A 27,710-nucleotide genomic window follows, 5' to 3' on the forward strand; every position below is an offset into this window, starting at 1 on the left:
CCCAAGTCCACCAGCCCGGGACTGGCAGGAAGAGGACTCCTCACTGCTCCATCACCACTGTTTTCCATGGCCTTGGGCAGATCACTGACTCATTGTGACCCTGTGAAACGGGAGAATGAATGCCCTTTTGCTTCACAAACATAGTAGCAGAGTAAAAAAAAAATAAAATAAATAACTGCAGATGCTTAGTGTCTGCAGCAATGTGTGTCATATATATACTGGAGATCTTTATGCAGAGACAAGGAGTGCTGCAGAGGTGTAGGATTGTTTTATTACCTGAAGAAAATTCAGTGTATGTGACGTGGAGGCGCTGAGTTTCCATTCTCCAGTGGCACTTGTGTGCAGCCCGGTAGGCTTAGCCTGCCTGTGGGCTGCACTGAGCAGACGTGACACCGGCCACCCCAAGAAGGCAGTGCTCCTCTGCACGGTCAGCTCCTGCTCTTCCAGGGCTCACAGCTGAGGAGATGCACAGCAAAAACAGCATCATGTGGTGCCTGCATTCCCCATAGCTTATTGTGCAGGTGGATCTCAGCAACCCAATGCTTAAGGTATAAAGCTGAGGCATGCACAAAAGCTGTGTGTGACCCTGCATGTGTTTGCAGACTGGGAAAGAGGCAGGCGGGGAACCCACTTCTCTCACGTTTCCCTCCACCGCTCTAAGAAATTTACTCCTAGGGGAATGGCTGCGTGGCCAGGAGCAGACCAGGATCCCACATTTTGCAGTGTTTTGGCCTCTCTGGGGGTGGGATAGGACCTTGGGCATGGTGCTGGGCTCATGTGGCTGGCCAGCTTCCAGACCAGAGCCGGCATCCTCTCGGCTGGGAGCAGTATCCGAGGAGCATGCGCCCGGCTGCACTCCCTGCGGGAACACGTCCCCTGCCTAATGGATTTTAAAAATGTGTTTGATAAAAAGTCCCAGACTCCAAGACTGCAGCAAGAGCAGGGATGAGACAGGACCTGCCCAAGCCACGTGACACTCATCGTTTTGGCACATACTGAAGTACAAAAACCCCCATGCTATGCCTAGAAACTTATAAAAAATAAATCAACTGAGTCTTACTGGAAATGTCTTATAAACTTTACACAAAAGGTTAATGAGAAAGTTATTTAAAATTTGCAGAGATGTGTTGGCTTTGACTTTTCAGAGTGACAACGGAAAGGGAGGATGAGGAACATCTAACACTATTATACTACAGACTAAAAAAAATGTTAAAGTAACATCCACTGCCAGGCATTTTAAAACAATGCGTAATATTTTGTGGCAAAAACTCACAGTAATAATTAAATCACATTTTCTTTCAACACAGCTGGTATTGAGTTCAAAGTCAAATTCATGTCAACAAATGGTCTAATGAGCAACATCACACTGGTTGTGTAGTAACACATAAGAGGACTGCTTCTGGTAGTCCAACAGAGCCTGAGCCATTCCAGCATGCTGGATGATGCTGGAGTGTCCCACTCTGGCCTTCACACCCAGACATGGAGCTCACTTTTGGACAGAGCTGTGGGAGGGGGAGTCAATGTGATCAGCAGGAGGCAGAAGGAGGCACGGGTGGCTCTGTGGTGCTCGGAGGAGATGAGGAATAGCTGTCAAGTGGGAGAAAAAACATATATTTGCCATGTATATGGAGGCTTTTCTCCCAAAGGACATGGTATAATAAGAAATAAGGAAACTAGATTAAAAGAAACATAGCAATTTTGGGGGAACCCTCAGTCTCTTCAGCAGGCAATGGGAAGCTGTTGGAGGAGAACTGTGTGTGAGCTCTAACTGGTGGGAAGGAGAAGAGTGGCTGGGAGGTGTGTGGGGGCCAATGGCCAGAGGCAGAGAGGTTGCACAAGATAGGAGGTATGGGCAGGTACATCAGAGACTCAAGAAGCAGGAGTTAAAGAGCAGGGGACTGTTTTTCTTTGAACCATCATGTCCCGAGGATACCCTCTGGCTTGTTTCCTCCTCCAAGCTCCCAATTAGAAATCTTTAAGTAGCTGAGAAGAACAGAGACAGAAAATCCAGAGGACCCACGTGAGAGACCTCCGAGGTAGACCAAAGATGTATACGCCTGAAAAGAGATCTTCTGAGGCTGTTGCCAAACAATACTATGTGTACAGTACAACACACTCTTACCTACATTCTGGGAAACTTTCAGAAGACAAGTACATGAAACATGATGAGTGCTTTCCTCTGCTGATAAATCAAGAACAACAAAAAATGGCATGATGATTGATTTCGCTCGCTTAGTTTGCTTCATATGTGGTCTTCCAGAATGCCAGCTGCACAGATGCTGAGGCAAAATCAAACTAAAAATATTTTTCCCCTTGGGATACAAGGGAGACCACAGATACAAATTCAAACCCCAGGTTTCCCTTCGGGCTTTGGTTCTGAACTGGATCCCCAAAACTCTAAGGGACCATCTAACCTGCAGTCACACCTGCTGTGATAAGGTTTGGCTCAGGGAGTAGGAAACATGGAAGATCTCAGCAAGATTTTGTAAATTCTCATCCCTTTCTAGTCCCTGGTTTTGTTCAGGCTTACCCTGAGCCTGACCCAGTTCTGAAGACTGGTGTCACAGTGCAGAATACACCAGGGAGACACAGCATCTTCTTTCTCTGATCATCTCCTTAGGAAAAGATCGCTTTTGCTAGAAGCCAAAACCTGCCCATTTTTATATAACAGCTCGTCTGAGTACATTGTATCCCATCACCTGTCACCAAGCTGCTAGCCAGGTATGAAGATCGTTATTTCGCTTTAGCTCTGATGCACCTCTATAACAATTCTTAAAAACTGGAGATGGTCATTCTGCTGAGCAGAGGAAAACCATCCCTTCTAATAGTGAAGCTGTCCAAACAAAAATTAATTTCCTGAGCTGGCATGTCTCACCCAATTAATCTTGTGACAGTCTGGCCAAAGTCAGACTGCATTTGCTCTTTGTTTATTTTCAGCCAGAACTACACGTGTTGGAGCAAACTTGCTTACTTGGCTGTCATAAAAACTTCTCAGGAAACGGGATTGTAGGAACTTCAGAGAACTGAGTTGAAAGTAATCTCTGATCTGTCCCATAGCCTATTTTTTTCTTCTTTAGCACAAAGGGGTGGCATACAATCATGTGAAAAAGTAGTTTTACTTACTTGGGCAGGGTAAGATTATAACCATGGTTTCTAAATGTTGCCTAAAGAGACAACCTGTCCAATGCTCTTTTTACATCTTCTTGGCTGACATATGAAGCGTGGAGCCAGGATTTCCAGTTATCCAGAAAGCCAGAAATGGTGCTCAGAGTCATTCCAAATGAAACTCTTACTGCAATATTTTAAAGCCATCTGTGCAGCTTCTGACCAACCAACTCCCTCACCCTGGAGGGCGGGCTATGGCACGGTATGATGATAACCCGATGCTTTCTATTTGCTGTCTGTGACTTCAGCGAAAAACACTGCAGCATTACACATCCTATGGCATGACCACAGAAACTTGCTGGGCCAGCAAGAGGTAACGGCCTGGAAAGCAGCTCTACCTCATGAAAATCACAGACCTGTTGCTGTGACATCCTATGAGCTAATATCCCCAGAAGAAAATAAATTAAACCATCCAATTAAATGAGGAATGCCTTCACTTTTCTGAGAGTCTCATCCATACCTGTAAAGTCTTTGCACTGAGTAGTTGCAGCCCATATCTGTTCTGTACACATGCCATATTCACTTGACAATCTCCATTGTAAGACCCTCTTGCAGCTTAATCAGTTTACCTGTATTTAAACCCTTTGACCAAGATTCGCATTCTGTGAAGATGGTTGATGTCATCTGGACTTTAGATAACTAACGAGGTTCAGCCTTGTGTAATGGAGGAAAGCAGGGCTGTCTGAGAGACTGAGGATCCCCTCTCAGGCACAGCTGCCTATGATCCCTGGGACCTGTTCTCCCTTGGTGTCTGTCTTTTGGGTCTGAGGAGGAGGTGCAGGACCTGCAGCTACTGTTCCTGAGTGCTAAGGGCTGGTGTTCATGTCTGGCTGGTGTGACTTCTGAGGTGGACAAGCCACCAGGAAAGCAGGCTATCTCAGGTAAGTACCTTTGGCAAGTCTGTGACAGTCAGGAATGGAGCCCTGAGGACAGGAATAAAGCTCTCCTCAAGTCACCCAGATGCCTATCGGTGCCCACTGGTCACGATGCTGAAGAGCTGCTTCCCAGCTGGGGCACCTTCCACACCAATCATTTTCTCCATGAGCACAGCAAGGTGAGGACTGCCACGTACTGCCTTTCCCTGTGCACCTGCAAAGACAGAGGTGGTCCAGGGGCTGCAGTGTAGCATCAGAGGTAGGTCTCCAGAGCCCAGCAGAGAGCATGAGGAGCATGCATGCAGCAAGGCTAAGCTGGCAGACAGACACTTTCTTGTTTCAGAAACCTCATGATAGATCTGCAAGCTCAGAAAAGCCTTTTCCCATCACTGGGCCATTCCTCCAGAAGGCGTTGCTGCTCATTCTGGTAACAAAACACAAGCTGCCTGCCTGGTGCCTGGCCAGCTGCTCTGCCAGTGCCTGCCCAGGAGTGCTCCCCAGCTGCCTATGCGAGGACTGCAGACAAATAAGCCAAAATGGATGGTGTGCAGATGAGCAACCCAGGTGAGCTGGCAAGGGCTGAATCTCAATCCATATGGCCACAGCTCGCCAAGGACTAGAACCTGACTCTTTCCTCCTGCTAATGGCTGGGCTCAGGTCAGGCACATGCAAGGGACCAGCTCCCTCCATCAAGGTAAAAGAAGGGATGGACATCTCTGCAGCTTGCAGCTGAACAGGCAGCTCGGCGGGGTGCCTCTTCATTGGCACCCCAGGTGATGCTTGTGTGGATCAGTGTTTTAGGGCATCCTCTTCAGAAACCTGAAGGTTTCTGAAAGCTAGAAGGTTTCTAGAAAACCTGAAGGTTTTCTAGAAAACTAGAAAGGCCAAGTATCTAACTGTTTCCCATTCCTTGTACAAACCCAGTTTGGCAGCATGTGGTGGGGGTTAATCTCCCTTTTAACCAGTCAGAGAGAGACGTGCTACCAGAAGGCACAAAGCAGACCCTCAGGAACACCTACTCCCCAGCCCCACGTGCTGCTGCTGTTTTACCAGTCTCTAAAAGCTCTTTGCAGGAGACCGATGACTTTGCAGCAGCCAGAGATGTCTCCCTGCCCACAGCATGCCGGGCCAGCTGCTCTCCCAGCAGTATGCCCCATGGGGCAGAGCCAGCAAAGCCATCTGACTCACACATGAGTTGCCTGTCAAGAAACAGCTGGAGGCACTCAGCAGTGCTGGGGTGCTGGACACAGATCCTCCTTGAGGCTGTGAAAGGCATACTCTGGGGTTTCGTGATGGGCCATGTCCTTTGGAGCCAAAAGTCATGGGGTTCGTGGCCAAACAGATGGACTTCACTGGGAGGAGGGGGAGGCCACCTGAGGAAGGGTAAGAGGAGCCAACACCAAACATGTGTAGGGCTCCTTAGCAACATGAGATTAGCCTAAACATGCCATTGCATTGCAGACCTCTGGATATCCACACACTCTCCCTTACTCACACACACTAAGCCTTCCCCGGACTCCAGCGTCTTCAGTGGCCTCCCTCCAGCAGCCTCCCTGCGCTGCTCCATCCTGCTCAATAGAGGCCATGAGCCAAGTCCCGGCATCCCTTGCTGCCTTCCCACACCAACTAACACAATATCAGATGCCAAATACATCTCAGTCTACCCCTCTCTTTCACCCTGGGATATTACAGGCTCTTCAACGTCATTAACCTATGAGAGGAAGAGAAAAGTCGGAGCAGGGGTTTCTGAATGGCTACAAGTGCCACCAGCAATGCACAAACCATGTCACAGTGCTGGTGGCTTGTGGACACCCAGAAACGGCCGCAGTCAGCAAAGCCTGTCACAACTGCTGTTAATGCTGATGCTAATTCAGAAAAGCCTTGCACTGGCAAGTGACTCCATTAACACTGTCCTTTAACTCGGCCCCCAGTGCCACCTCGGTGGGTTTACCTTCAGTTGCAGTCCTGTGCCAGACCTGACCCACGCTGCCCAGAGCTCCTGCGTGTCCAGTGGGTGCCCTCTGCCGGTCCCACCTGAGAGGTCTGTGGCAGAAATGCAGTGAGGAGCAAGCCAGGGAGCCTTCTCCTGGAAAACATAACCAGGAGTAGGGCCATGCTCAGCATTTGCGTCCTTCCCACATACAAAAACCTCATCACGCTGGGCCTGCCATGCGCAGCACAGAGCTCTGTCTTCCTCTCAAAGATTTCTCCTTGGCTTGTTGCCTTTCATTTCAAAGCCATACCTCCTCTCTGGATTTCCTTTCACCAGGCACGCAAAGCTTGTCTTCTTGCTGTTGCCTTCCCCAGCTATGCCAATGCCCATGGCAGTCTAACACTGTCCCATGTTCTCAGGGGTATGTTAAACTGAGCAGGGCTCATGAAAAATCCCCCTCTCCCTCCCTATCTGTATCACGTGTCCAAAAGCAAAACAGTCTCAAGCCATCTCTGCTCCATGTTCTGGGTCCTGTCAGCAGCAGCGTGTGATCTTACCAGGACGTAACCCAGCTGGTCTTGTTTCTGCTAGCTGCTCCCCGCTGTCCTGATGTGGCTGATGAGCAGAAAGAGCTAGACAGAAGAAAGAGAATAGAGAGCAAAGAAAGAAATGGGAGAGAAGGAAGAAGGTGAAAGGTGGTGAAAAAAACCCACCTTTATAATAGTGGAAAACAGGTAGAAAAGAAAAAAGAAGAAAGAAAAGGCAGATGGTGATGAGCAAATAGAGAGAAGGAAAGAAAAAAAATAGTGAGGATACAAAGTGTAAAGCAACAGAAAACTGAGGAAGTAAAAAATGGAATGAATGAGGAAATAAGAGCAGAGACAGTCCCCACCTTGGAGATATACATTACTAGAGAAAGCCATTTGACCAGCACACGGTAAATAGCTCTGTAATGAGGTAGTAAATGCTGCCCTTTCTGTGGGACTGGGGCAGTCATTTGTCACAGGCAGGATGAAAGGCACCCGAAGAGCCTTTTAAGGGAGCTATCCCAACAGGGTCAGAGGCAACACCTCTTCTACAAGCTGGAAAGGGTCATTAAATCAGTTATTAGAAAACCGATCTGCTGCAAGTTCATGCTCGGTTTGTTTGGCAGCAGCATGTTTGTGTGCCCATGTCCTTCCTCACTGCACTCACCCGGGGAGCACAGATGGGCAGACAAGGGAGTTCACGGCGCGCCAACAATAAAGCTTTCTGCCTCCATGCTCCCCATGAAAGTGGAGCCAAATCTATACTACATGCAGAATTCTGTGCTCTCTTCCAATGTAGTTATCCAACTAGTTTTAAAGTTGGTCCCTCACAAAATAAAAGACTATTTGAACTCTGCTTTATATCTTTTTTTTTGTTGTTGCTAAGATACAAATCTTACAATGAAAGCTCACATTTAAGGAATACTAAACGAAAGCAATGCTGATACATTAAATGTTAAATCAGAGGAAATGAGTAAAGCCCACTTTATCCTCTTTATAATCTTCTTAGCACCCATACTACCAACCAAAGTCTGAGTTATCTCTATGCAATATCACATGTGGAAGGAGGCTGCAGTCATGAATATGGCAGCAGAAGTTGTGCAAGGAAGTTTTTTGGGGGAGTTCACAGCAATGGTGCTTTTGTCCCTATGAGGACAATTACTCTGCTGAAGCATGTGATTGCTGGCACACACTAGGCTTGCTAGGTCAGAAAATGCTGGAGCCCTTCCACGGGCTCTTTGCTTTTGAAGCTTCAGCTCTCTGTGTTCAGAGTAACTGAATACATTGAGTTTTGGAAGAAGGTTTTACTAATCTGCAAGATCTAGGGTAAGATTTTCCAAAAATTCCCAAGTGATTTAGAAGCACATCTTGCTTTCTAGCAGAGCATGGGTTCCTGCACTGCCTGGACATGTTCTAAAGTACCACCACAAATCAGAAAATACTCACCAAATTTTGCTCATCCGTACTTGGTAAAGAGCCAGCAAAGACCCACAGAAGGGAGACACTAGGTGGGACCCTGGCCTCGGTGTCACTGGTGAGGCACCTCAGGAGCATAACTGGGGGCAGAAGCCAGCTCCTCACTGCCTCCAGCCAACACCAAGGAGTCAGTACCTACATTCAGCAAAAATAAACTCAAATTTATAAAATGTGGTTAATACTTGGGCCTGACATGAATATTGGAAGCACTCTTGTTGCAGATTCTATAGCCATGATATTACGTAATAGTATTCAGCCTCAAGTTACTGTATATGGTTTATATACAGTATACTCCCTATGCAAGTATCTGAATTGATACTTCCTCAGAATTGGCTTTCAGAGAGCAATGGGAATTTGCACCACACAAGACTCTTCCCTTGGCTGCCCACTCTTTACATTCCAAACCAGCCAAAACAACCTTAGCATTAAAGGCTATGCTGGAGCAACAAAGCCAGACTCTTCAGGATATGCCATTAATGAAAAAACACATAATCAAGCGATTAAGACATTTACAATATAAAGACTGTTTCTGATTAATTAAGGCATTTTGGAGGTCTTGGTTTGAAGTGCTATTTGAATCTTTCCCAAAAACTAAAAAACAGGAAAGTGGCAGTAACACAAAAATTAGACTGACTAAATTGGTTGACATAGTGCTTAGTGACACGGTTTAGTGATGTTTTGGGGTTTTGTTTTGTTTTGTTTTTTAATCAGAGTTAGGTTGATGGTTGGACTAGATGATCTTAAAGGTCCCTTCCAACCTAGACAGTTCTATGATTCTATGTTTCTATAAATAAAGGCATTTGGTTAGTAGAATAACTGGTTAATTAAGTCTTTTTAAACGATTAGCAAGGAATGGGATTCATTTTGGTTTAGAGCAGCAGAGGCGTAAAAGCATTTGAAGGCATAAAATGGAGAAGGGAAAATATTTTAATTGCATCAGACGCAAACCCATTCTTCTAGCCCCACACATCTACAGCTAAAAAAAGGATGATGTCAATGTAAAAGTGTTGTGTCAAGAAAAAACAATACAAACAGGTATCTTGCTGTTTTCTTGTGTCTGTTTCTTAGATGAGGAAGTCTGCAATCCTGTATATCACTGTCTTTTAATCACCTTGCACTCAGGGAAGTTACTTCCATTGTATAAAAGTGTGGTTTGTCGCGCTGTGGTTGATGAACACAGTTGTGGAGGGGTGATGCTGTTAGGTGGTACGTCTCAAGGGTTCCCCGATCAAGGTTATAAAGACATCACAGTATTTCCTCACTGGCACGGGGGAAAGGAGTGTCAGGATCCTCCTGACTCTGGAAGCAGAGTATTTCTCATTTCTACTGCTTCTCATGCTGTTACCCTGTCAGTGCAGGCTACAAGGCTACACCAGGCTACAAGAGCAGCAATTCAGAAACATTTCTTCAACACAACACTTTAGCATGTCCCTTCTTATTCAAATCTGTCTTGTATGTGATTGTTGTCTTGAAGCTGGACTGTGGAACTGTTACACTTTAACATCTCAGCTCTTCCCTAGCGCAAAGCTCTTTGCCTTCCCCACACTACATAACATCCTAGAAACTCGTATCCCACTCCGAGATGGTGGCCACTGGAATTCATCTTTACAGACATCCTCTTTACCTTACATCCTCTCAGTCACAAGTGAGGGGACTGACTCTGCAACCACACAGACCCTCTTACCCATGTCATTATCAGTTCCACACTGTACCTTGGTTAATTAATTGTGGATGTGCACTTGGGCCTATTTGAGTTCCATCTGTCGGAGCAGGACTGCAGTCTCTCGGAGGAGGGGGGCTGGTTTTCTCCTTTCTTGATTTCTTCCTTTGGTTGTATCTTGCCAGGTGTCTTCTTCAGGTCTCATTCTATATCTGTGAGGCAATTTCATACCTTAAACTGTGATGGTGTTCCTTCAGTTCTACATCTCATAGTGGCAGGTTTGTTTTAGACATAGTTGGCCAAAGCTTTAGCAATGTGTTAAAAGGAATGTGAAACCGACATTTTCTAGAAACCAACTCAGTAACCACATCATCTATTTTCACTGTCTAAACTAAAAAAGAATGTAATATGTAAACATACAGTATCAACTGCCATAAGCTATTTCAAACTGGTTTTTATCTTTCATTTTTAATTTTTGAAGCTCTTGGTCATAAAAGCACAAAAAAAGTTTATTTTTTTTAAAAGAAAAAGCATTTTTCACATTCTTAGGAGCGTATTTTTGAAAAGCTGTATTCAAGTCTTGAGATATTAAATCCAACATGATCTAAATGCATATTCCTATAGTTCTAAATAGTGAAGCTAATCAGTATGTCATTCTTTCTCCAAAGGATTAACTTTTTCCTTTGTCACTTCTGACTTTTAAAAACATCAGTCTCGGCACTGGGTAGGCTGCATTAACACAGAAGATGAAATCACTTCATGACAAATACTCAGTGCACTGCTATATGCTATTATTCCCAAGCCTAACAGAAAATTTCAGCCTTTACAAGCAGAACACTGGCCAAACTGCTTAGTTACCAAATGTGTTTGCATTTGTGTTTACAACTGAACACATCCTTTCCTTCTTTTAATTAAAGAAAAAAAAAAATCCTTCTAATTTATTAAACTAACCCTGCACTTGGGATGGGGGAATGTCCCTTCCAGTCAACCACCAAAATTAGTGACTGCACTTCTCCCCATAATGCCTTTGCCACACCCTGTGTCAGTGGAGACATCTCCACCCCACTCAGAAACGATTCATCTCCTCTGGACAAGAACACAATGTATGCTCAGAAAATCGGTTAGTCTTTGGCAACTGCATGTTTGTGGGCACTAGAAAATCTCCCATGCTTCTGGTGTAAGTAGGGGTGATAATTCTTCCTTATCTGACAGGGTTATTTTGAAATGGTTCTATTTATGTTTGTGAGGAAGACATATATTCAGTGCAGTCTGCAGGAGAAAATCCTGTCAATAAACCAGGGATGTGCAGATGATGCTAAGAACTGCTTCGCAAGTGCGATGAACTGGCCCAGCAGAGAGGAGATGCCAATGGGATCCAAATGTTCGGGAGGAAGTCGACGTTTCATAGTATGATCTGTCTAAGAGCTGATGGAAAATTAGCAAAAAAAAAAAAAAAAAAAAAGCAAAAAAAAAGCAAAACAGTATCATCATGTTACAACAGAAGCAGCCAACCAAGAGCGACAGACTGACTGACTGGCCAAAAGTGTAACATCATATTTTCCGAGGAGGCTGTGTTAGAAAACAAAAGTGCACACTGGGGGCAGTCCTCATCAGCTGTGATTGTACCGACGCAGAGTCTTTGAAGAAAAGCCACAAGCACTCACGCGGGGTTAGTATCTTGCTGGCATATGACAAAGCTAAACGGGCAGAAAACAGGCTCTTTCTACTTATTCCCCTCACAGAGGTTTTTCCAGGCTTCTCTATCCTTGAAGGAGAAATGACCCAATATAGCTTTGGTGGAAAACATGTAAACAGGTGTAATACCAAACACTTATTTATCCAAGCACCAAATTTTCCCCACCATATTATCATTTTTCCCAGCATATATTAAAATACAGTTAAAAAATTCCTTACAGGTCTGTAGGGGAGGCTCCTGTATCACATGATCAGTGGCAAAATTCGCATCCACTTCAGCAAGGCTGGAGTTTCACCCAGTCTCTCTTTCCTTCTACAGCCTTTTTCTGCCTGGAGGAGGAAAGTTTGTGCTCACATTTCATCTCACAGGCTGGTTCCTATATATGCTCAGGTAAGCCAAGCCACAGCTTCAAGTGCACCTCCCCACCTTTATGCCCTTACAAACCACAGCAGCAGAAGCTGAAGGAGCATCCTGCCATAAAAACACTTTCGTGGCGTTTGATTTTGCAATTTAGTTATTCTGAGTCAGTCCCTTTATTTTTGTATTACTCAGCCTGTATTTCAAAGTACATTGTCCCCTGAGTGACCTGAAGTAAATTAAAAGGTACCATATGCTAGAGGACCTAAAAAAGAAAAAATGCATACATTATCTGAGCAAATATGCAGAAATCAAGTCCATTGTGGGGCTCTTTCCTTACAGAAATCCCATCCTTGAGGTGTGATACGTAGCACGGTTGCCTGCCAGACATTTATTCTGCCTACTCCTCACCATGTGCAGAATAAATTAGGGGCTAAAACACAGCGATGTGAGATAAGGACAAAAGTGATGGCTCAAGATGCTGTAGTCCAGGGCTTGCAGGAGTCTCCACTACCCACCATATCAGGACAGGCTGGTGGAAGCCTTGTGCCCCTCACTCCATCCTCTGCTCCTCGGCACAGGGGGCTGACTCACCAAGAACAGAGCCCTGTGGGATGCAGGAAATGCAGTGGGGCAGCCCACCGGGATGCTGCACCTCCTCACGCTGCTGGGCCAGCAGGAAGGAATGCCCCATCCCTGCAGGGGGACACCTGGTACCACTAAAGCCAGACAACAGGGAAAACCATCAGCAAAGCTGCTGCAGGGTCCCAGAGAGAAGAAAGAGGTCCCTCTCCATCCCAAAGTGTGCTGTGTCACAGTGAGGCAGCTGGCCCCTCCAAAATGCTGACGCCAGCAAAGCCATTGGCTGATGAAGGTCTGATTGAGGTGTCCCCACCACTGCCGAGGAGTACGTTCCTCATGGAGCTGCCTGATCCCCTGCCTGTGTGAACCATTGCCTTGCATCCCTGCTCAGACCCACTCGGCCCCCATGTGCCTGCCCAGCTCTGCGTAACTCTCCTTGGGATGCTGAGACTGCCAGCTCTGATACCATCTCAGGGATGTGCCAAAGAGGGCTTTGCCTCCACTCACACTGGCCACCAAAGGTGGTCACCAGACCTGGCAAAGCTGTGAAGTCCAGAATGATTTTATTTTTAATATGCTTTCCCTAAGAGAAGAAAAAAATAACAGTAAGAAAGAAGCTGTGCAAAAACTGAATGGACACATGCAATGCTTTGCAAAGAAAGTCTGGCTTTAGGATTAGATCATTTTAATAAGCAACAACAGCAGTGTTTGCCAAAGTACGTGCACCGTTATGTCTTTCTCTAGCAAAGGAGTGTGTGCTGAAACCAGCATGCTGTACAGCAACCCTCATTACCTTCTATAAAATCAGAGTTATCTCCTTACTTTATTTATAAGTGGTCAGGTGATCAGTTCAATTAAGCCACCCTTAACTGATGTTTATTGCATTTGCATGTCAGTGTTACTCTAAAAAAACAGTCAAAAATGGTGTGAACAGGACTTAAAGCCTCAAAAAAAAAACCAAAAAAAAAAAGGGGGGAAGATTTGATTTTACAAAATGAAGCCAAAAGGAAATTACTCTAGGCGTAGGTTTAAAGAGCTTTTATCACAGGTACAAAAACTGTCTGCAGCCTGTGTTTCAAATAATTAAAAAATCTTACACAGAGGACTGAAAAGCGAAGCTGAAGGGTGGAATTGAAAAGATTGAAATGAAGAATAATTTAGACAAGGTCCAAGTTTCTGAGCTTTAAATAAAGATGATAATCTTGAACATGGGAGCAAGGTTGTGATAGCTAAAAGCAGTAGCTGGAAATAGTAGTTGCCCAAAACAAGGGTGCAAGTAAACTTGAAAGAAGATAATGCATGAAATGTAGATGGAACATACATTCATTCTGCAGAAATTGTGGAGAAACTATCCCCTGGGACTGGAAAATGGTGAAATCATGGAATCACAGAATTGTCAGAGTTGGAAGGGACCTCTAGAGATCATCTAGTCCAACTCCCCTGCTGAAGCAGGATTGCCTAGAGCACATTACTCAGGACTGCATCAAGGTGGGTCTTGAAAATCTCCACAGAAGGGGACAGAGAAGGAGAAGCAATTAAAGGCACTGTGTCAAGTGGAAAAGGCAATAAACCCTAAAGTGCATTTAGTAGGGTTAACATGATTATTGGGGTACAAGAAAACTGATTTCTGGAAGAAGAAAATGCAGGAGACCTATTCCTTTTGGCCTGGGGTAGAACATTTCCTACTGTATTGCCTGGGGAGATTACTGCAGGTGACAGCAGACTAAAAGCAGCGAATGGGCTGCAGAGAAAGGGCATGACTGTGCTGAAGGGAGGTTATTAGTGGAGTTCATCCAGCGGAAAGTATTGGATCTTATGGCAACACTTTCAGGAATGACCCGAATGACTTGCTACAGTTCATCATGTGTTAATGAAATTGCTGCTAAGGCAGCACAGAAGGAACTGCCAAGAGAGAAGGACTGTAATGTCATTTGGGAAAAACTGGATGACCTTGAAGTCTGGAGCAGTAGAACTGGAATTAAAAGGACAAGGTCATATACTTAATGTCTAATAAGAAGGGTGTCTGCTGTAGCCCAGGAATTTGTTTGTGTGAAACAACTGAAAAGTAAGACTTCAGTGTATTATGTACGGTGATGTCAAGACACAAATGTGGTGCATTCATAAGAAAGGCAAACGTGACCATAAGATGAATTAGATATTTCCAATACAAGAAGCAATGAATCAATGAGACTACACAAAATTCTTGTGATGCCTAATTTGTACGGCTGTGCACAATTTTGGTCACCTCTACTCTCAAAAGAAGCAGCACCATTACTCCAAAATTGGAAATTGGAGCAGCGCTAAGTAAGGTTACCGAGGGATCAAGTGACATGAGAAGAACAGAAAGCCAAAGGCTCAATGCAGGCTATTGCTCTCTAAAATTACATCAATTGGAACATACCAGGGATGGGAAATAATTTTTTAAATGAAAGGGTTGAATTTAAGGGTTGAACTTAAATGCAGAGCTGCCTGAGCTGAGCAATTAAGATGCAACAAAAGAAAAGTTACCTCTGAACTGAACTGAGGCTTTTATTTCACTGGAAAGGTCATTGGCTCCAACCCCACCCAAGGCAGCTGTGTTGGAGTTTTTCAAACCAAGCCCAAAACTTACGACTTTGTTTTTGGCTGAAACAGAGAACAGAAGGCTGCTTGAAAGGAATGCTTAGAAGGAACAGGGAGGGTGGGAGAAGAAAGCTGCACATGCTGGGCTGGTTAGGGAGGATGCAATGGGGCATCTCAGGGCTGGTGTAATGAAGATCCAGCAATGGCTAGAAATACCTGATAATCAGCAGAAAAGAAGTAAGGATAGCTAATATGAAGCAAAAGGTCAAGCTCTAAGTGTGCCTGACACAAAGAGTATAAGCAGCCCTGAGCACATCTCTTCAAACGACTTTTTTTTGGAGACAACAGAAATTTACAACTCATCTGGGGTTTATTTTTATTTTATTTTATTTTGTGAGGAAGTGCTTTGCATTTCATCTGATCATTTGCAAGTGGAAGGAAAAGGTTGGATGTGTTTAGGAATCCCCCCAATACATGTTTTACAAATAACTCTGCGACTCACCTTGGTCGTGCCTCTGCTCCGGATGAGTCACCAGCACACATGAAAGACAAGGAAGGAAGTGCCAGGGTTAACAAAAACCAGCCTGCATGCAGACTTAATTCTAACATTAACAATTAAAGAAGACAGAAAATAAAGTATTCCTTCCTGAATAATAATAAACTGAAAAATACTGTTTGTTCAGAGCAAGCCAGAATCAAAACGGGGATAATCTATTCCCCACAGTGTTGCAGAGGAAGAAAAATATAGAATAAGCGCTATGCATAGGAAAAGTTCTGGATTTTCTATAGGATAAGCAATAGTAGCGGGAACTGTACAGATTGATAATGGAAGCAACTCCTGGACATGATTACTTTCTAAGTGGGTCTCCATTTACACTCGCCATCGCTCAGTGGCCTTGCAGATTTTCTCAACACCCAGCAGGGACCTGCTGGTGAGTGTCCAGCAGGGCAGATGTTCCCTGGATACTGCTATCAGCGTTCCCATTTGAGCTGCCCTCTCAGTTTAGTAGGCTCCTTCATTTCAGAGATGAGCTGTTTCTAGTTTGCCTAGTTCTTCTCACAGGGTAATGGTGGCAGGATGGGAAATACAGCATCTGGGAAGAGGAGAACCTGCAAAGGCAAGGTCAGAGAAGCTTGACCAGTAAATGACAAATTTCTTCTGCCTTATGTGTCTGTGGCGGTGTGCTCTCCCTGTTTCCTCCCCCTCCCAACCCCCCGCTCCTGCTCGGGCCTTGGCCACCATGGCCATCACAACATCAGTTGCGATAACTTGCACCTGGACTTTGGGGGATGGCTGGCAACACAGCCATAACACTGTCTGGAGTGGGGACCTAGAAATTTTGTTCTCATGAGAATATGACTATAGGTCAATTATCTTACTGTATAAATAGTGGACAGCCCAAGAGCCCTTTGAGCTCTCCTGCATGGCAGCGGGCTGCATGCCAGGATCTCCCCTTTTGTGAGGACGCTCACTTAAGGTTCTACTCCTCAAGGTTGAGAGATTCCTTACTACAACAGATTCTCGGTAAGTGACTAATAGCATGCTAAACTTTGAAATCTTAGCTAAGTAATATAAAGGGTTGATTGCACGTATATAATCCCTTAGACTTAAACTGTTGACCAAGTCTGGGACTAGGATTGGATCCAGCTGCACCTAGACTCCTCTCTGAGAAGGAGTTTAGAAAGCAAGGGGGTCCTTTCTGAACCTCGTGACTCAACGGGAGGGTCTCCCTGACAGCTTGTTTGACCCTGTCCTCTATGCAGTAAATAATAGAGTGTACCTTGACATCGAATCTCATATAACACTATCACATTTACTACTGGTTTTATCGCACTTACTACTGGTTTTGTTAAATCACTGTTTCACCTTAATAAATATTTCGCTACTTCACTCTAACTAGTGAAGTTGATCACTCCGTCCGCGACAGTGTCACATCCTCTAGTTAAGTATGTGGCGATCGTTGTATGTATCCTTTACTCAGGACTTCTCCTCAGCAGACTTCTTTAGCCACAGGGTTCCCTGTTGTTCTGGCAGCACAAAGAAATGCCCTTTCCGAACAGACCTCCCATGGGATCACTTGCCAGTGTAAGGATCCCAAGTGCTGTTGATGCAAATGCTGCACTACCAATAAAACTGGTACAACTATGAGTAACACAGGAAACGTGCTGCACCCTCAACAGATGCTCCAAAGCTGGCCAAAGCTGCCATGCCAATGCAGCAGCCTTGGTACCGTTTTGGATTTTCCCAGCAAATGGATGAAATGCAGGCCTGGCCATCAGCTGCCTAATGTAGCCTCCTCCCCACCAGAAATCAAGGACATCAGCTGCCAGTCACAAAGACCATGTCACATCTTCTGGGGGAGCCCTTGCCACGTTGAACACCCCCTTGGGGTCTCTTGTCAGCACTGGGGCTGCCCTGAGGCATGGGATCACCCTCTGTAAGGACACCTCAGTACCAGCTATGTCACCGTCAGCTCGGTGTCCCACCATCACTGTAGGTGTAGCTATGGGCACTGTGGTGTGACAGTGGAGGACAGCCTGTGTCAGCTCAATGGGCATGAACAGGGGTCTGTATGGAAACTGCCTTATATATAACCTTATATATAACTACCTCTGGTGGTGGGAGCTCACTTGGGGCAGACCAGAAATTCTGAAGAACAAAAAAGCTTGAGACATAAATCACTCAGGTGAAGTATGTACATTTTAAAAGGCCAGCACTAAGTGGAGGAGAAACCCAGCCTTACCTGCTACATCAGACATTGGCCAGCAAAGACAGACAAGAGGTGGTGAAGCCAATTCTTGCTCTCAAAGACTTTGATACCAGAGCTGAGTGATCCTGGCTGGGCCCTCCACAGAGGTACAGCAAAGGATCTGTGCTGCTGGGATAGCTGGAGCTTGCTCCTGGGATGGAGCTCTGTGCTGCCAGGCGGGCGCTCTGCTGGCACGGTCGGCACTGCCTGCCTAAAACTATTGCTGCATGCTGTGCTCCTTCCTCAAAATCCCCAAACGTGGCTGTACTGGCACAGCTCCTCTGTGCAGGAGAAGCTGGACTTTAACATCCCCTCCTGTCACATTCCCCACACCAGTCAGAACAGGATTTTATGAAACGGGAATAGATTTGTTACCCTGGGGCATCTCTTTCAAAATAGATCTACAGATCCTATCTGCAAACGATGTCTTCTGTGTATATAGAGAGACAGAGAAGTCAATTGATCAATCAATGTACCTATCTGTCTCAATCAGCATCCTCCGTCCTATACCCTCTACTTAAATGAATATTCATTCGCAGTCAGGTCAATAAAGGGCAGTCTCTGCTGCAAGTCTACATCAGACTCACACCTCTGGATCTACCACTATAATCGTGCTGCTATCACATCTGCTCAGGTGTGATATTTTTCACACATATTCTGTCAGAAAGTATTGCTGCTACAGTCACCAAGGAAGGAGGGTCCTGCAACAGAAAGACAAGAAATCAGCTGCCGAAGGAGTCATGCACGAAGAAATTTTCCCAGAAGGCGTATTTCCCAGCCCACATGATGCATTATATGAAAACTTGAAATTCATATAATCTTCAGAAATGGATACAAACATGCCCTTTCCTAAATGGTAAATGACTTCAGGGCCAATCAGAAAACTATCTTTCTATAGTGCAAGTTGCTTATTTCCCTAAACTCCTGAACCACGAGGCTTTGCATCCAATATCTATTTAATTCGCTGGCCTGCGCAAAGGTCTTTATTGTCTGTTAGAAAGACCTGCAGCTTGTTGAAATTATACCACATCATAGCTGCTTGTAAATTCCTTGTGCCTTCCCTTGGCATTCAGTCAAATAAGCAAATGTGTGTACAACAACCTTTTCCTTCTTAACAAGAAATCTTGTAAATAATAGAAAAACAAATTAAGTCTTTGCAAGTACTGCATAAATATAGCTAAAAATTTGTTCCTCCTGTAGGAAATGTTGTAAGCTGTTTACTCAGAAAAACAATTGGTAACATTGACTCGTCAAGTCTTTCACTAGGCTAACCTTATGGAAGAAAGCAGTGGAAACTATTTCAAAGCACTTCAGCAATGTGCATCTAACTTGTTTAAATGTAACCTACCCTCCAGATGAGCACCGCAAACCCAGAAATCAACATCTCTGCCCATTCTGCTTTGGGTTTGCCTATAGGAAGGTTACCAGATAACACAGTATCTTTAGTTCTGTGGACAAAATTTTTAAGTGGGATGAAACCACAAAGCTTTTAGACAACCATCAGTTGCTATTTGCCTTCATGCTTAATTATTGAACATCATGGTGGGTGATGCTATTTGGACCTGGTGGTTCTCCATTCATTATGCCCCATTTCCCAGGAAATATGAGGCTTAGAGCCAGCCTGGGCAAACCTTCCTCTACAGAGGTGGCTGTAACACTGGTGGAGTGGGAGGTGTTTCATCACACCAGCTTCAGGTCCGATACACTCAGGCTGTTTCCTGGGATGAGGAAGGAGTCATGCCAGCCATGGATGTGGGAATGGGAGCAGGGCCACCCCTGCAGAGGAGGTCTGTACAGGTAGCACCATCACAGTTACAGAGAGGGGGACCAAGGAAGGATATGTTTATGAAGACTGAGGTTCAGCAAGTAATTTTAACAGTATGAAACAGGACACCTCTAGAAGAAACAATTGACCAGCTGCTATTAGAGACATGGTACAGCTCACCACCTGACGTCTCTCCATTAAGATACCAGCGTCTCTGTGAAGCTGATTGTCTCTGTGAGCAGTGTTGACTTATACCTGTTGAAAGACTGGTACTTCTGTTTTGTCTCTGGAGAAGCTCAGATTCAGAGAGATCAAAAACATTGCAGGACAAAGCCTACATGTCCTTTTGCAGAATGGTGTTGATATTTGCACTGTTGAATTTACACTAATACAATGATAAGCTGACTGAAGGTTTCTCATCTAGTTCTATCGGTATTATAAATGTTCTGCAAGAGGACAAAGTTCATCACTTTTGCCTGAAAATTATAAAAGCAGACATAAATACATAGCAAAGAAGGGATCCACCCTGAAGTCTGGTTCTCTAATATGTGCTAAAAATATTTGGTTAAGTCTTGTTCAGTCCCTTTGAGTAAAGTTGTTATATACCATTGACTTTGATGTAATAAATTTAGTCTTATCTACTGTCATATTTTATGATAGTTTCATACCCTGATTGACATAAACCTCTATAAAACCTCATATCTGAACTCAGATCAAAAGAGATTATACACTAGCTCAGACAGATGCTTTTTATTCAGTTCTTTCAGAAATGCCTGGAATTTCTACTGCAAGCCTTCTTGGGACTTTCTGCAGTTAGCTGGTCATCCAGTGAGCAGCCTACAGATTTCCAGGGATTGCTGCAGACTTTATGAGAGTTGGAAGAAAACTCATTTTCCATAGCTCAGGCCACATTTTTTCCTGGGGAACCCTGCATTCCACAGGTTTCACTGTCTGAATTTGATATATGTAAAATCCAAGCTTCTAAACATGTTCCCCATGAGAGATTTATTTATATTTTTTTTTGCTACCACAAATACTTTAAAGCAGGCATCATGGTAGGAAAAACACTGGAAGAGGAGAAGTGTTAGAATAGATGATAGAAGGGTGAGGTAACAGTATCATAATTTCCCAAAGGCTGAGACATTTAGAGAAGTCTACACACACTAGTCATTCATTTAGAAAGGAGGGTTCATAGGAGGTAAGTGCCAAATTTTTTGCCGGAACCTGAAAACCCTGACCCCTACTGACCACCAGCTACCCTTGGCTTCAAGGCTTCACAAGGTGTGACATTCCTCCTTACACCAGAAAAATCCTCAGTGTCAGGAGAGCAGACATGGTGTTTCTGACCATACTGACAATTTTGACATTTCCTGATAATACCAACAGTCACAGAAGGAGTTTCCCGTGACCACAAGCAGCAAGTGCCCCGTGTTGTAAGCCTGGCACATGAAGTTACTTAGATCAAAAACGAGTCTTGTCCTCCCATCTCCTACATACCAGTAGGATTGTGTTTAAGCACTGGGATTCTGAAGTGACTTTTTGTTTGACTTGTGTTCCTAAATCTCTACGGTCATTTGTAAAAGCCTTCTGCCCACGTAGCAGTGGTTACTGCAAGTGTTGGTAAGATTTAGCAGCAAGAAACTGATAAATGTAAAATGACAGTGCAAGTCAGTGCCTTGTTTCCTGCACAATGCGTGCCACTAAGCTGATGCTCCCCTTGGGGACAGCGGACTTGCTTGCCTTGCTGCAGCAATTCTGCGTGCTATGCTCTGTAGGAGCATTTCTGCATTGTCCAAGAGCAAGAGAAGGGCCTCCTCCTCCACCCCTTGGTCACCTTGAGTGCCTCAGCTGGACAAAGGTAAATACACAATACTGGAAAGGTCCTCTTGCCAGACCAGTGCTACCCACCATGTCCACAAATACCCTTATTTCGTTGACCATGTCAGCAAAGCTCAGCTGTAGGAAGGTTTACCTGAACTTGCCAAGTGCTACATGACAGCTATCTCAGCTAATCCTAACACCCGATACCCTTCCCAAACACTGGGCCGTCTCAGTTTGTAGCTGGAGGAGTGGGCACCCCAGGCTCTCCTGTGCCTGGCCCTGCCAGCATGGAGGGAAGAGCTGCGCTAAGGGGGAATAAGGTGGCCCAGGGCTTGGACTTGGTCATGATCCATCTCATTCCTGCGTGCAGGCTCGGGCACTGAAATGGGAAGAAGAGCGGTCTGCCTGAAACACACTTCTTTGCAGGCAGCAGCAACATGGAGAGCAGGCCAGAAACATGATGTCATCCTTTTTATCATCCATAAATCTCCTGCTTTCCGTACTCCTGGCCAACTCTATGACGCAGTGGATCAAAATTTGCTAGAGAAGGAATAGGAGCCCACTCGTTATTTCTTATGAAATAACCTGTGGGTCTGCCACAAGGGATATCAAACATTGTTTATCCAAATCTATAAATCTTGTATGACTTAACACGGGGATTAGGATGTACCTACAGTGCAGCTCCGTTACATGCGCTGTAAGAGAAATAACTTTGCCCTGAATGGACAGAATTTGCAGGTTTTGAGAAAACTAGTGCCATGGAACATCGCCTTTCCTTCATATAAATAGAGTCACTAAAAACTTGAGCCTTTAGCTCTGCTGAAATCATCAGACAAGCAAGTATCTGTTGTACCCAGATAAACGTGATGGGGATGAATGTGCCATCTTGAGTTTTAGGGCTGGTTCCATGTGACTGAAACACTGCAGAACTGATAAGAATAAAACGACTGAGGAGACACGGAGGAGGAAAAAGATAAGATATATCCACAAGTAAGTATCTTTTTATCTAAGTATTTAAATCTCATAGGACATAGCAAAAATCCAGGTCTGGCCAAGGTCAAAGAGCAATTGACCATTACATTAAAAAATATCAGTCAAGATCATGTTCTTCTCCGTTGCAATATATTACCTCAGTTTGATTGGAGAGTTAAAAGAAACATATAACTTGTAATGTTGATGAGCTGAGAGGCCTCAAACCCTCCAAAGCCAATGTGACAACCCCTGCCAGCAGTCCTAGCAAAAAGCATCTGCCCTGCCCAAGGCACAGTCCCAGGGAGAGGCAGGCATTTATCCAAGGCACAGCCTCGAACTACAGTCTCCATCATTCCCTAAATACCTTTGTGCAGAAAAAATGAGGGACATTTTCATACTTGAAATTGCTAGCAGAGAGCCATGCCCAACTCCATCTCTAATGCCTGGAAACCCTCTGCCAAGCGCCGAGCAAGGGCTTCCAGAGGGTCCAAAGGAAACCAGCCAAAGAGACCACTTAACCTCCTGCCCAGTATCCTCATCACAGAAAACTGCCTCTCTGCCAGTGGCATCTTTGTCTGCCCCAGAGGAAAACACAGTGGAAATGGAGCCCATAGTACAGTCAGAAGCACAGCTGTGTTTCCGTCAGGAAGGATGGGCCAACCCTATGCCTTCTGAAGGCTACAGCATTTTTGACATGAAAAAGCACAGAGGAATCAAGTGCCTCACAATCCTGCATTGGAAAGAAATGGTGGTAAAAGGACTTTGAAAGGACACCAGTGGAATGTGAGAGACAAGTCTGTAGTAAGCAACTACAGCTAGACTTCTGTGCATGGTGGAGCTTGTAAAAGTATTAAATGAAGTGAACCACTAAATTTTTCTCCAGCTTTGTAGGGGCTCAAGATCACATTTTCACTCAGATGCTGTGTCTACCCAACGCACACCATTAAGCGCTTCCACTACTGACAGTGTATGCTTCATATAACTGCCACTTCTCTAATTTGGCAAAGAACTATCAATATAACAGTCTTGGAGAGCTCTTTGTAAATATGAGCTCAAGAGTTAAGCACAAAGCATCGTTCTACATAAGTATCTCCCAGGGTCTTGAGATCACTACATATTAAAATGTGGCCAGATTGCTCAGCCAAGAACAAAATCCCAAGAAACTTTATGGGCTTTGTGTGAGCTGAAGAGATAATGAATTCCTGGGGAAAGAAGCCTGGGCTTTTTATTGTATGATGTTGAATGTGCAGCTATACTTAGATAACATCAGACAATGCAACTGGCATTTAACTTAAGAGGACAGGAGTTACTACTAGGTCACAGTTTTGGCCCTGGGAGGACTTAGGCTGTGACATGCATAAGGATGGTTTGAAGGAAACGTTTGTTCGTATTAATATGAGAAGAAACCATGTCTTAAACACCTTTTTGAGACACGGTCATTTCTGAGCCAGCAACAAGAATGTCTGGAAGAAAAATCACATAGCACAATGTGGGACTTGGAACTGGAAAAACCCACTGTGGGGGCTCACTGTCAGTGCCCCCAACCCCAGTTTCATTCCTGTGGTACCTTGTACTTGTGACTTTTTCACATTTACTAAGAATTTGCTAAAAACTATTGGGAAGTCCAGGAGGCAGTTGTGGGTGTGGGGCTGATATGAGGTTGATGTATGTCAAGTGTGGGGCAGGAGGAACAAGTGTTCCGCACCCCTTTCCAGACTGAAGCCTGATTCCTGCTGCTGGTGCTGGGCTCACCCCACCACTTCCACACCTGCACTCTCCAACTAAAGCAGAAATGCAGTTTTATTGTCCTTATTCACATTATATGTAAACTCAGCCATGGAGAAAGGTGCCATACAAAGTACCTGAAGGTGCCCTTGTATCTTTAAGAAGTCATTGAAGAACTGCTCATACTTATGAAACTATTACTTCTACTAAGGGGCTGCCAAAGTTATGGCTTGCATGGTTACCAACAACATAAATGGCAGTTGCATAAAAGAAATGTGACTTTGCAGCAGAGCTGGCTGCCAGAGCTAATTCCTGTAAGTGTTTTCTAACTCATTGGGTAGCCTCATCCTTGCCTATTACCCTTGCCAGCCCCAGTGCATAATGTGCTTTCCACCTCCCGCAAAATTGGCAGACAGGAGTGCAGGTGAGACAAACACTGGAAAGAACGGGTGTATCACTTGGCTTTTGCTGGGTTACTGACATCCATCCTGAGCTGGACTCTCATACACATGAGCAGTCTTGCCTTTGAGCCAGGGGATCTGAACACTGGTATAGACCAACATCAAGATGTGAAGGGTGTTAGCAAAATCACATTCCCTTCCTCGCTTCAGTTCTGCTTAGTGGTCTTCCCTTCCCTCCAGGACAAATACCTTTGATTCCTCCTATGTTTAAAATCAGCATGAAAATCTGTAGTGTTTGTCCAGACTTTGAGGGAAAGGCATTTAGTGTCTTTTTCTCTGAGGAGCTGTGCAGAACATTTTTCAATACAATGAAGGAAAGATCATCCTCCAGTTCCCCATATGATCTCATGGCAGTTCTACCTCCTGAAAAATTAAAATTAGGCTTCTCTGCAAAAAGTAACCTAACATGGACAACTGAATCTTCAATGGGAAATGTGCACCAACCTTTCTTCCCCTGCAGCAGGGATGGAACAGGGCCTACCTGTGTTGCATGACAAGGCAAACTCCATCTCCCTGCTAGAGGGAAAACACTGAAGACCAAAACTGGGCATTCTGTGACCCACCAGCATCCCCATGCCTCATGTCTCCTGCCAGGACACAGTCCGCATCGGGTCCCTAGTCAGATCCTCTTCAGAGACGCCCGGGCCCTTCTGCTGACAGGTGGAATTTGCTGTACATGGCTCACGGCTTGCATTGGGTAATTCAACCCACAGAGTTAGTCACCTGCATCCCAGAGTATCCCCTTCTAAGAAAGATCTGGAATCATCCCTGGAGGTATTTAAGAAACGTGTAGATGTGGCTCTTCAGGGCATGCTCTAGTGCCTGGGATTGTTGGGTTGTGGTGGGGTGTTGTGTGTGAGGTTGTGGGTGTGGGGTTTAGTTGGTGGGTGCTTTTTTTTTTTTTTTTTTTTTTGGGGGGGGGTGTTGTTTGTTTGGTTTTGTGTGTTGTGTTTTTTTGTTTGTTTGTGGTTTTTTTTGTTTTTTTTTTAATGTGGTTGGACTCAATGATCTCAAAGGTCCCTTCCAACCACTAAGATTCTGTGATTCTGTGATTCTGTGATCAGCTGTGATCATGGCTACCAGCATGAATAAAGTATTTTTAAAGGAGGCTATTTTGTGGAGGAAGAGCTACAACACTGTGCCACCATGCTGATGGTGAATGATGGTGAAAAAGGCGATGAATATGTTCAGAGCTCAGGGAGCACAATACAAAGGCACTGTCTTGAGTGGATGTGGAGCAGGAGAAGCCCATCCTTGTGTCCTACAGCCACCACAAGGTTATGCTGGAGTAAACTCAGGGCTGATGTAAGGGCTGTACGTGAGCATGTTTTGGATGTAGGAGCTGAGCTGGGTGGGTCAGTGCAGAAGCAGATGGTGATGCTGCTCAGCCTTCTACCTGTGTTTTGTTACAGCACCTTCTTCCCCTATACCTTACCCCTAATCTCACCTAATGTCAGTGGATATTTGAGGCCATGTTCTTAGTTAGCATATGGTATTTAAGATCTGGATCACAGAATTATTTAGGCTGTTATTGTTGATATCTCTTAAACAGCACATCTGGCTAATTATCACAGCCTGGGAGGACTGGGGCTCTGCTGTTTCTTACTTAGGATGTTTACATGAACATCAAACTTACTGGCTTGTGGCGTCTTCCAAAAGTATAGGTTATTATTATTTATTTATATCAAGGAAGTGCCTAGAAATTCTAGGCATGGACCAATGCTTAATATGGTAAGGTGTCACCCAAACACATAACAAAGTGATTCTCCACCCCCCTTCAAGTCCATGATCAAGCAAAAGAGAAGAAAGAACAGGCATATATGGAGTATAAGGAAACAACATCTATGTATGACAAAAGTTTACTGTAAGAGTTGCTGGGTTTGAGTGATTAAGGACTGTGAGTGTAATTTTGAATGAAACATCAGAGTTAAATGTAAGAATGGTTGTGCTGGGTCAGAACTGGCTGCTGGGCTTCTTCTCAATCCTCTCCTCACCATCATGCTTGAACTCCCTGCTTTTCCAGGTCCAGCGCTGATGCCCCTTTGGATGTCTTTGATGGACGTCTCTTTGGCTAAGGCTGTTCATGCAAGAGTGTCAGCAAATTCCCATCTATCTTTTCTGGCTAGTGCTCCACACTCAGAAAAAATGCACCATGACTCAGACACCAACCTTAGGGGAAGCTCCAATCCGTACACGGTTCCCAACCCTGGCACTTGGGAATTGCCCCTGACCTGACCGACTGTCACAGAGACAGAGTTTGACCGAGTGTATTTTATATAAGCTGCACATCACACTCATGAGGTTGAAGCATACAACATGGTCAGAGGAATGTATTTACATAGCGCTCTGAAAAATTAACCAACCTACCTTCCTTCCTTCCTTCCTTCCTTCCTTCCTTCCTTCCTTCCTTCCTTCCTTCCTTCCCTCCCTCCCTCCCTCCCTCCCTCCTTCCCTCCCAGCCAAGCTGTGCTCAGTCTTGCACCCATCTTTTGGCTTATTCACTTTAATCAGTCAATTTAACTGTAGTAGAGGAAATGCAATTGCTGTAATTCTGCTTCACTTCCATCAAGATATTCATGCATAAGAGATGCAGGTGTGCATTTCTGTCTGTGTGTACACAACACCTACTCTTTCAGAGGAAGAATTCAATGTTTGTTCTTAGTTTTTCATTACTATTACTTCCCTTCCCAATGGGTTTCAAAAGTTAATAGAATTTCTTCAAAATGATTATATTGTTCCCTCTTCTTGAATACCAGGAAAATCTGATACTCTCAGTAATGATTTATTTTAAAAATCTTTCCAACTCACCTACAGCTATGAATAATACTTAAACATACTGTAAGATCATCAGTCTGAGACATCTGAGGCCAAATTCTTCTTTCTGGGATATTTTTGAACGCAACTGAAGCTAAAGGGGTTTAACAAAGGCATTTATACAAAATGAGCACTGTTGGAAGAGAGTGTAAAAGCACTTCCAGATGCAAAATGTTTCTCACCTGGGCACTCTCACAGCAGATGCAGGTGGATGGCTCCGGGAACAGAGGTGCTTACAAACAGGGATCTCTCACATCCTGCAAGCTGGAAAAATGTAGGGGTCTGATGCCTTCTTCTTGGTGTTTTGTTTGTAGCTGGCAATTTCCTTTCTGTTCTTGTAAGTGCCTGAAGTGGCACGTTTAATGTGGAGTCAAAAGGAATATTTCCTGCCAAACTAAGTGGAATTAGTTTGGTTCTGCTTCATCGGGTGAGAAACAAAACGTCTTCCTTTTTAGACTAATTCAATCCAAAGCCGACCATTTTCTCCCCTTCATCTGGCTGTTTAAACAAAAAGTCTTGACATAGCCTTATGGAGACAAAAAAAGCACAGCCATGCACCACACCACCAG

The sequence above is a fragment of the Numenius arquata genome, chromosome 2 (genome assembly GCF_964106895.1).
Source record: "Numenius arquata chromosome 2, bNumArq3.hap1.1, whole genome shotgun sequence".
Lineage (NCBI taxonomy): Eukaryota > Metazoa > Chordata > Aves > Charadriiformes > Scolopacidae > Numenius > Numenius arquata.